The following is an 11,782-nucleotide window of genomic DNA, read 5'->3' on the forward strand; positions in this document are numbered from 1 at the left end:
GACACACATACAAAAAATTGATATATGGGTACCGTATGTTTTGAGCAAAAAGAACACAAATTAGTGTGATAGCACTTGTGCTTCATTGCTTGCTCGTCATTTTCTAGCTGAATAATGTCAATATTTTTGTCCCAGATTGTTACTAGTGACGAAAATTGTTTCCTTCACATAAACGTCAAGTATAGAAAGGAATGGCTGAGCTCTATTTAAAAAGCAACCCTCTGTGGAACAGCTATTGTCCGTCCACGTAAGCTAATTCGTGCATCTGAAACGAAAAAGAAGGCGTCATCTACTATTAATTTCTTGCGAGGAAAGTAACCATTATCGCTGAGATTTATTGTCCACGACTCTGTTGCTTTGAGGCCACAATTCAAGAAAAAGAAATGGGAAGACTGTATTAAATGATTTTTCAGTAGCCTACGACAATGCGCGTCGTCATATTGCTAACATTACAAATGCGGTTATGCAAAATGTCGTTGAAAGACTAATCCACTTTCACCCTATTCATCTGACCTTGCTCCATCAGATTTTCCGGCCTCTGTTTAACAACTTCGAGAGAATATATTTTTATTAATGAAACAGCTCTTCAAAATTTGCTCCACAATTTCTTCAACTACAAACTACCAAGATTTATTCAGTCATAAACAATGTCCAAGAATATACGTTACTTTGGGAAAATCTAAAAGACTGGTGCAGATAAGCTCTTTACGAGAAATCGAATGCGCACACTATACAGTGTGTTTAAAAAATATGGGGCATAATTTCAGGTATGTATTTCCCACATGTAGACAATCCAAATAGTTCATTACAGCATGTGTCCGGAAATGCTTTATTTCCGAGTTATGGCCTTCACAACATTGAAATTCACCGGAACGTTTTTCTTTCCCCAGGTCGTTGCCGTCAAAGGAGACATTAAGAGGGCACTCTGGCAGTTCATTCCAAGGCGAAGGTTACATTCAGTGTTGTGTAGGCGTTACACTGTGCGACATGTATTCAAATCAAGAGCTGGCATGTACGGTAAGGCGGACGGCAATGCTGCGCTGGCTCGTCGTTTGTACCAGGAGAGGTAACCACAGCGACAATGTCCAGATCGGAAGACATTTGTACGTCTCCATTGCCGTCTGTGCGAGTATGGAAAATTTAACTCTCCTCGTTTGGGAAGGGGAAGACCAAGAGCTACAACTCCAGAAGTACAGGAGGAGATTCTGGAGGCTGTGAACATGACTCCTTCTATCAGCACACGAAGGGTAGCGTTGCAAGTCAATGTTCCTCATACGACTGTCTGGAGACTGTTGAAAGAGTATCAATTGTATCCTTATCATTTCAACGTGTACAGGCCCTGTCACCAGCAGATTACCCTGCACGAGTTAGGTTCTGTCAGTGGTTCTTGCAGCAATGTGGTGTAAATCCGAACTTTCCTGCCTTAGTATTATTTACAGATGAAGCACAGTTCACACGAGATGGCATAAGAAATTTCCACAATCAGCATATATGGACGTATGAAAACCCACGTGCAACTGTTCCATCTCATCACCAGGTGCGATTCTCCCTCAACATGTGGGTCGGTATCATTGGTGATCGATTAGTTTGACCCCATGTACTTGTAAACAGACTTACGGGGCAGGGGTACACAAACTTCCTGGAAAACACCATACCTCATGTTTTATAAGACACTCCACTAATCAATCGTCAACACATTCACTTCTTGCATGATGGCGTTCCTGCACACTTCAGTCGTACGGCTCGCCGGTACTTGGATCGAAGGTTTCCTGATCGATGGATGGATAGGTAGAGGTGGCCCAATTGCTTGACCTCCACGCTCACCTGACGCTGATCTGAACCCTCTCGATTTCTACTTGTGGGGGCCATTATAAATCATTGGTTTATTCGTCTCCGATGCCTGATTTGGAATCCCTTCGGAATCGAATTGTGGCATGTTCTGAGGACATACGCAATACTCCTGGAGTTTGGGATCGTGTTCGCAGGTCAATGAGACATCGATGTGAGGTCTGTATTTAAGCAGGAGGTGGACATTTTGAACATGTTCTGTAATGACAACGACCTGCGGAAAGAAAAACGTTCCGGTGAATTTCAATGTTGTGAAGGCCATAACTCGGAAATGAACTATTTAGATTGTCTACGTGTGGGAAATGCATACCTGAAATTATGCCCTGTATTTTTGAAACACCCTGTAGAGAGTAGACGACAGGTACCGGCCGCTACACCATTCTTTCAGATTATGGGGTTACTTTATGTAAATTAAATCACTTTTAGTTTAATGAATGTGCTATGAATTTATGTATAAACTTAACGTAAATAAATCTGAATCAATTAAGGATATAAAAATATGGATTTTCCCTAGGGTAAGTCCTTTGAACATTGTTATTTACCCTGAATTTTAATGATATCGTGTGTCCACATATACTTAGTAGGCTTATTTTCTCTTTTTCAGACTATACTAATGACTTAATGCGAGGAAAACAAAGGATTATTATATCGAAATATTACCACTGACTCAGGTAGAATCATGAGATGTTTTGAAATAAACCGTCTTGTATGAAATATTGAAAAAAGTTTATATACTACTGTATCTTTCGAATTAGCTACCAGGCGAGAACACCGCTATGGTCTCGTGGTAGCGTGTTCGCTCCCGAATCCAGCAGGCCGGAGTTCCTGGGTGAAGTTTTCTCGCGGTTTTTCCCTTACTCCTATGGATAAATCAGGTAACTTTATCAGGCGTATGAAATCCATCTCGCCAAATCCTTTCGCCCGTCACCATCCTTTCCTTATCATTCCGGTTGTCTTTCTTTGTTTTCAGATTGTGTATGTGGCGGCCCTCCGAAGCTCCTGACGCTCTCGATCAGCCTCCATGCATATGTTAAAGCATGGTAGTTAGTGACCCAGCTAACGGAACCCATTCCTCTCCCGACGGGAGAGGTGGCCTACACCTCAGACTGTTGATCAGACGGGAGGTGTGGCGTGTAACTCAGTTTGATGAGGGAATGTGGGGGGCTGTTGGATGGAATGGTACACGGATTTGGAAGGATGGCGGTACTGATCGTTAGGGTGTTAGGGGTTAGGTGGGCTTGCAACTCATACCAGGGGCGCACAATAGACCTCAGGTCGCGGTGCATAGGGATGTTCCCTCCCGGTCTCATAGAGAGAGACAGAGACAGAGAGAGAGAGAGAGAGAGAGAAAGCTACCAGGCAATTATACTTGATTCAATATACATAATACAAATAATCTTGTGTTCGATTTTCTCAGGAGAATCTGAGCGCTTGACAGAGGAAAGGAAAGAGACAAACTAAAGAGGTAGTATATGCCACTTGGTCGAGCTATATACGGAATGGCCAGCACTTATTCAATGGATAAAGGGAAGAGAACTTATTAAAACTGTCTCCATGTTAATTTTTAGATTTGGCTGAGAAGTATAAGTGCTTTATTAGAATGTAAGTTTCAATTTTAATGCTATTTTTTTTTTTTTACAAATTTGCTTTTTTATTAAAAATAAATAATATTTTTCAACTTTTTTATTACAGAAAAGTGAAATTTTCAGATATGTTTGTTTAGTAGCCTTACAGGTACTGAAACAAAGTTTTCGTAAATGTAATATATCATAAATACGTATTACAGAAGGGAGTGTACTGAAAATTTTGAAAATATTCGCATGGAAAATATTTGTAAGGAAATCAATTAATTAAGCAACTACTTTTACATTACAAACAATAGATATGTGCCCATGTGTTGTAAAAATGTCAGCTCTATAGTTTAAGCAGATTTCGAGAAAATAATTTAGTATTCTGATGATAGAAACCTGCGCACCAATATCACCTTAAAAGCATATTGCGATAAGACTTTTATTATGTAATATTAGTTACATTTAAAACATATACTTAGGTAACTTTGCTTCGTACTATAATATTATTTTGATTAGTTTATTAATTACTTTTATAAGGCTAAAGATACCATCAATATCAATTCCAACTTACTATGTCATACTCAATCTCTTTCTTTGGGATATGAATTTCTTTATGAATGATGTGTTTCATTAGTATAGTATAGATGTTGTACTACTATGAAATATATGTGAACATTCCTTCTTAACCCTTTATTATGTTATTAACGTTTAAGACACAACTGCAATATTAAAAAATTGATAATACATAATCTTTCCTCCATTCATACCTAGCGCTTGATACCTGTGCACGATGTCGTCAGAAAAATGCGTTTTCTTTGACAACACTGCCTTAAAGTATAGGTTATTCCATCTGACTACAAGACTGTCGCGTAGAAGGTCTTATATATTTTTATTTTTGCACCCTGAAGCTTTTATTGTGCCCGGAATCATCCCTTAAATATTATGAACTGTTTCGTGTTGTTTAGGACATGGAGAAATAGTCATAAAGAAATGTAGAAATTTAGACAGTTGGACAAAACAGGGACTTAGAAATAAAGGTAATTTGAAATGGCTTACTTACAATTTTGGTAGTGTTTGTCAGTGGCATGCACAATCACTTTCATAAAGCGAAAAAGTGGGCGCACAAATTGTTAAAACTCCTTTTCTAAAAGAATAATCCGCTGCTGCTAACACAGAATAAGCTGTAACTTCAAACTGAATCCCACAGATCATTGTACAATTTGTAAACTATTTCAGTTGTTACCCATAACATAGCACCACTTTCCAAAGCCACAGACAGAGGTACCCAGGTCTGTCTAACTACCCTGTTTTATCCAACTCTCCCTACATCAACTATTAAGTTAACGTTTGAGAGATAGAGATAGAGATAGAGAGAGTGGGGGAGGAGGTAGAGGAAGAGGGAGAGGGAGAGAGGCATTTCAGAGCACCACCTGAGATGAGATGCTAACAGAAACAGATGTTATTCCCTAAAATAACTTGTATTGAGCATGAAATCTTCAATAACTATGGGTAAGAAATCCGGTACTTTGCAAGAGAAGACTTCAATATGCTAGTACTAGAAGTATAGCTCTGTAAGAGGCCTACGAATTTAAGAATCTACCCCCGGGATATGAATGTTCGAAATTTGTAAATTCCGACATTTTTTAAGGAATGGCTACATAATTCCATGCAACACTTCTCTCAGAACTCTTTCCGATAATTGTCTTTGTAGCCTCGAAAATTCGCAGAAAACAACAGGCAGGATGATTGTCTTAATTTAGGACATGACCAAATTGGATATATGATGGCTATAATATTTCTTGTGTTGGTCGGCCCTGAAAGCATTGCTGGGGGTTAGCGTGGACTGTGTTCACTAGGGAAGTAGAGGAAGGCCCTCTAGCTTACGAGAGATGCTTGGAATGGACATGTTGCTACTCTCCATCTAAATATTAATGAAAGAAGTGAAAGAGCTTAAGTCGAAATTATCATAACAACAGTGGATATTTATTAAATCCGTTCGGTAGTTATGTAATTAATTCGTGTTATTTCATTTATTAGGTAAAAGGAAAAAAAATTCCAGTAACAATTAAGAAACGTATCTTATATAGTTTTTCAATCTACTTTCAATACGTATAAGGAAAAAATTTTAAATCATTATTTGTTTCGGAAGAAGGCTTCAGAATCAAATCAAATTGTAGCCAGGCGAGGTCAACATATTTCTAACGATATAGAACTTCAGCTACGACATAATCTGCAGTCGTGTGAATTTTTCTCACTGCATTTTGATGCAAGCATAGACGAGTCAGATTTTGTTCAGCTTGTTGCTTTTTTAGGCTTATAGTCGTGTTTATACATTTCATTGTAGGGACAGAATTTCACGGAATATTTCCTCTAAACGTATATAGCATGCAGATATTTTCAGTTATTTTGTAATGGGGCTGATATTGCCTTTAGCTAATGGAAAGTCTTAAGTTGTCGGCCGGACCATACTTTTTTCCCCTAAGTGTACGTACTTACCACTTTAGCTGTTTTGATTATTGTTGCTGAGGAAAAGCGAGGAAAAAGGCCTTCATTTTAGATGAGCAAGTATTACAAAGGAAGGGATGGAACTAGAATCAAGATTGAGGAATGAAGCTGGCCGAAAAATAGTATTTTCAAAATTTTACGTAGATGTTACGGTCAGATTTTGAAATAATATTACAACTGATTGAACTACAAATTAGTAAACGCAATGCTTTTTCTGTGAAGCAGTTTTAGCAGCTACCCGACTAGACATATGTTTAAGGTTTTGAGGCACTGATGACAGCTTTCCTAGCTTAATATTCGCTATCAAAGTGTCAGTTCCTACCATTTCATGTATTAGGAAAGAACTTTGCCCAGCGATTGTGAAGGCTCTCTGAACGCGCGTAAATAAAAGATTTTTTTAAAATTATTTGTGTTACTAATTTAATTTAATAGTAAAACATATCAATAAACAGTACCGGTAGTAAATAGAACCAAATACAAGTTTTTCTACAATCAAATTTTTTTTTTCAGAAGTAGCCGAGTAATTATGTGGTTTAAATTATTTATGATTGATTGGATTATAGGTACAGCTGTCAAAAGAAAAAGTGGCCGCTCTCCTGAAACAAAGTTCTCTTCGGGTATCTTCGCTACAATTCGGAGACAGGCGATGTTACATGTTGTTGGACCACGTTGCCTGATATCTACAGTTATAATTGAAGTATACTGTGTGTTATTCGATAGCATAATGGTAGCGTTCAGGCCTCTTATTCATGAGGTCCTGCGTTCGACTACAACCTCCTGCTTTTTATGTCCTTTTTTGTTCTGTTTTTGAGAGAGACAAACTATACATAATGGCTTCTTTCTCTTTCATGATTATTTTAGTAATTAACATCAGGTTCATTAATATATTATGCCATGACTTTATCATTATCATTATGATATTGTGGCTGCAAATGGAAAGAAAAAGGATTTTATTCTCAATAAAATATCTTCCGTGGCATAAACATAACACATTTACTGACGTCGGCCTTAAAACATTCAAACAATTAAGCGTTCAAAAAACAAAACAAAAAGCCACAATTCAATATTTAGTCTATCTTCCTCTTATCTCGATCATCTTGCAGTCGAGTGGGCATGGAATTAACTAGTCTTTGCAAATAGCGACTGTTCTTAGACACGATATTCTAGGCATTCTGAACATACACACATAAATGTTCTGTCCATGGTCAGGTCTTTCATTGCAAAACCCAGCAATCTCCAATCTTTCCTATTTTCTGCCTTCCTCTTAGTCTCCGCATTTGATCCACATATCCTAATGTCGTCTATTATTCTTTTCAACCAGAGACCCAACCAATTCCTTTTTCTCTTTCTAATCAGTTTCAGCATCATTCTTTCTTCACTCACTTTTTCAAACACAATTTTATTTCTTATTCTGTCTGTCCACTTCACACGCACCGTTCTTCTCCACATCCACATTTCAAATGCTTCAATTCGTTTCTCTTCATTTCGTCGTAATGTCCATGTTCCTTCCCCATACAACGCCACACTCCACACAAAGCACTTCACTAGTCTCTTCCTTAGTTCTTTTTCCAGAGGTCCGCAGAAGATCCTTCTTCTTCTTTTAAAAGCTTCCTTTGTTCATGTTTGCAGTTTTTCTTGGGAAGGCTAGGCGTAAATGCGGTAACATCCCGTTGCCTTCCGCACACCACTATCTCTTTCGCATCTTATTAAATTCCAGGGGGCCCAAGCGTGGAGATGAGGAGAGTGGATTTGACTAATTGGGCCCTCCGGACTTCACCGAAAGTCACGGCAAGGGTTAAATATTAATTCTATCAAGATGTTTGACCCGATCAGAAACCGGGAAATCTCAATTTGCCTTTGCCCACCCGCATCCTGGACTAGCTTCTACGAATCATCAGAAAATCTTAGAGTGTGATTGGGCCAATTTTTCCGAAAATGTTTCCACACTTTTGCCCTCGTAGCTCAGCGGACGAACGTCGGAATTTAGATGTCAACGTCTCAGGTTCAATTCCTCGTTACTCCTTTTCATTTTATAGTGGTTCAAGATAGTATAATGTAATAATACAAAAAGAAAAACTAATACCAGTATTATGCAACTGGATTTTTCCAAACCTAATATTAAATTTATGTTATTTATATCGCTAAAGAACGATTACAATATAAATAACTTGAATATTATTTATACAGTATCACTAAAGAACGATAACAGAATATAAATGATAAATATAGGTTTGTTTAATTAATATATTGCGAAAGAACAATAACAATATAAATAACTTGAATACTGTTTTATAATGCTAATGAAGGAAAACAGAATATAAATGATAACTTGAATATTATTTAAATCGCTAAAAAACGATAACAATATAAAAAACGTGAATATTATTCATATCGGAATTTCACAGATTTATTACAGATGTATGTAAGAAATTGTAGAAGAATAGTAATTAGTAACAGTGTCCTATTTATTCTTCTTGGAGCCAAATTTGTAACTTTTAAAAGTGTGGTTACTATGTTGAAGTGTATGTGTTGTAACGGATGCTTGATTTGTTATGTATGTGAGTCAGTTATGGGATGCTTGATGTGTCGCAATGTCGTAATTATAGTTTTATTGTGTTTGTGTGACTATTGTGTATTAATTTATGATGTATGGTACAGAAAGCTGCATATTTGTGTTATAGAAGTGTTACGTATATGTGTTGTTAATGTTTTTGTATGTTTCAAATTGATACCTGATATTTGTTTTGCAATCGCAATGCCTAATTTACGGATTGTTTATGTTTTGTTTACATCGCGTAAGCTAATTTAATTTTCTTTTCCATTTCTCTTTATGCTTATCTTTTTTGTGTATAAAACTATAGCCCTAACATACATATGTAAAATAGGGCTAACCACCATTGGAGATACAATAATAATTATTATTCAAATCGTTATAATACGATAACAGAATACAAATGATGACCTGAATTTTATTCATATCTCTAAAGAACGATAACAAAATATAAATAACGTGATATCCATAAAGAACAATAACTGGATATAAATGATAATTTGAATATCATTTACATCGCTAAAGAACGATTAAAAAATAAAATGAAAACTTGAAGAAGGCCCGAACCCACGACCTTTGACTCATTAAACAAGCACTCTACCGCTGGTCTACGAGGCGCAGATAAGGAACACTTTCATAGTTCCGGAACTGATTGTACAAGCACATGCATCGTGTAACATCGCCGCGACCAGAAGTGGACTTTAAAAATATTCGCTGTTCACGAGTGCGGCCACTTTTTTTTTTTTGACAACTGTTGATAAAGACGGGAGAGGAGAGCAAATAAACCAATAATTATTGTTATTTATTTATTATGTTTTATTTTTACCATTATTATTTTCAAATTGGCTTCATTAATATAGCTACGTTCAGACTTGTTGTAATGAGAATTTGCACTGTGTAATCATTCATCTTTTGTCAAACCCAGAAGTTCTGAAGAGAAAGTAAAGTGAAATCTTTTCCGCTATCGTTGTATTGGTGGTGTTCACAACTGAACGAAGACTTTTAGAACTCAGGTTTGAATTACTATACTTCATTTCATAATGTCTGGCATGAGAAATAAATATTGCCGGCAGAGAAGGAGAGAAGTATAATTGCTATTCAACCAATAGCAAAGATCTCATGATCGCATGACTTAAGTTGGGCGGTCTGAAGCGTTCTATCCCCGCCTAACTTCAAGTCAAGCGTGGAATCAGATCTCTGCCGTTGATTGAATAGCAATTACACTTCTCTCTTTCTCTGCCGGAAATGTTTACTTCTCCTGTCAGACATTATGGAACGAAGTGTAGGTCCGGGAGTTTACGTGATGCTGGAATCGACTAGTGAAGGAGTATCTACTGTATTTGAACCTGAGCAGACAGGTTCTTTGTTATAGACGTTTGGTAATTTGGGTAGGGATTGGTAGCTGCAGATACTTCAGAGTATCGGCGTGAATTATAAAGATTGAAATCCAAAAGGAAATAGGCTTGCTGTAGCATCTTAGCTCATTTCCATCTCAAAAAGAACATTATTGATTCGCATTTGAGCAATTGCCTGTAACCGTGGTTCTTTTAAATTTCTGATGTATCCTTCCACATTTGTCCCAAAAGAAGTTAAATTATCTCGTGTTTTAATGCTTTATGTGGTATTTCGGAGCAGAGAAACAACCTCTTCCATTGCGTTAGTTTCCTTAGAATGAAATTGTGTTGCATATTTTCTATCTGTCACCATTTGTAAAATAATTTTTACGAAAATTCACACACTAAAAAGAATCCGAAATTTCCTTCCGTTGGATTTCAAGAAGAATCAAGTGCAGTCACTCTTGATGCCTCATTTTGATTAATGTGGTAATCTCTTCATTGGCCTTAACATGAGACTGAGATAAAGACTACAGCGTGTTCATAATGCATGTGTTCAATTTTCAACATCCGTAGAGCTGACCTATCTCAGCTTCACTTAATATGCTGTTCTGTGTCCATCTCAGAGAACTATTTATTCTCTCACCTTACTCTTGCACATACTTCAGATCTATAACACTATAGCAGTATAAGATAACAACTTACAAAACTCTGTTAGCCTGCGCATGCGTCAATCTTAAAGAGTGACACAATATATTGGGTGTTCAGTTCAAAGTGTGTCATGGCTCGCTGTATGCCGTCATGTGGCTAGTTGATGAGCCTAGAGAATTCAATCTTCCTACATTTCCGCAGATGTGTATTACTTATGTGCCAGAGAAGTTGCCTAGCAAGTACGGCGTTCATTCAGAAGAGTACTTACCGATACGTACGGTAACGCAGGTAGTGGCAGGAAAGTGAACTGTTTCGAAACATATACTGAGGTGAGTTTTTTCTTACTGTCGGGATATGTGAAGAGGGTTAAGACGATTACTTACGTATTTGTTGACATTAATTTCGAAGTTCAACATGGACACGGAGCATTTGATTTGTGTTGTGGAATGTTGCCGTACGCAACCGATGATAACAAATACCCTGCGTACGACTTGGCCGCGCAAAACACAGTTCGAAAGAGGTTATGGTAGCACACATACCGTACAGACCGCCATCTGTTGCTACGACGTTCAAGTTATACCGTACACTTTCTCAAGTTCAGATTGAATTCCTTGATTAATAGGCAACTTCTCTGACACAAACCTGAAACTCGCTTAAAATCGCTGACTCAACAGTGACGTCATGACACACTTTGAAATGAACACCCGGTAGACTACTATTCATCTCCCCCTTCCTAATTGTCAACCAATAACGAGAGAAAGCGGTACTTACGTAGACTTTCAATAAAGTAGAATATTTTTGTATTCTTTTATAATTAATAATAAATGAAACAATAGTAGTCAGATTCTAGTAAGGAGTATTTTTTGCAGATTTCTAAGATGTTTGACTCGCCTCAATAAAACAAATGTAAGACTTCTCAATTGAGGTTTCTTTTATGTTAGTTGTAGTGTGGGAAAAATATGTTTTTGAAGTAGAAAATCAATCAATGATAACTTTTTTTCTTCAAAAGTGAGTTGTTGCAGTGTATGAAATCGTCTAAATATATTATATATTGTGTTGAAAAAAAAAACTATGTTAATAGAATGAGTCTACAAGATATTATCACTTGTTAAAAGTTTGTCTGACTGCTTGCGGTTCGTCACGTAGCTTGCACGTACATAAACATCATTTATCTTCAAAGCCCAACCATGCTTTAAAAATAAGCATTTATTGTTTTGATTGGTTCCATGTACTTAAAAGGCCAGACTGAAATGTTTAATTAGTTGTCTTCAATTGGATTTTTGTGAAAAAAAAAAATCCCACTTAACGTAAAGGAATGATTC

The sequence above is a fragment of the Periplaneta americana genome, chromosome 8, assembly GCF_040183065.1.
Source record: "Periplaneta americana isolate PAMFEO1 chromosome 8, P.americana_PAMFEO1_priV1, whole genome shotgun sequence".
NCBI classification, from domain to species: Eukaryota; Metazoa; Arthropoda; class Insecta; order Blattodea; family Blattidae; genus Periplaneta; species Periplaneta americana.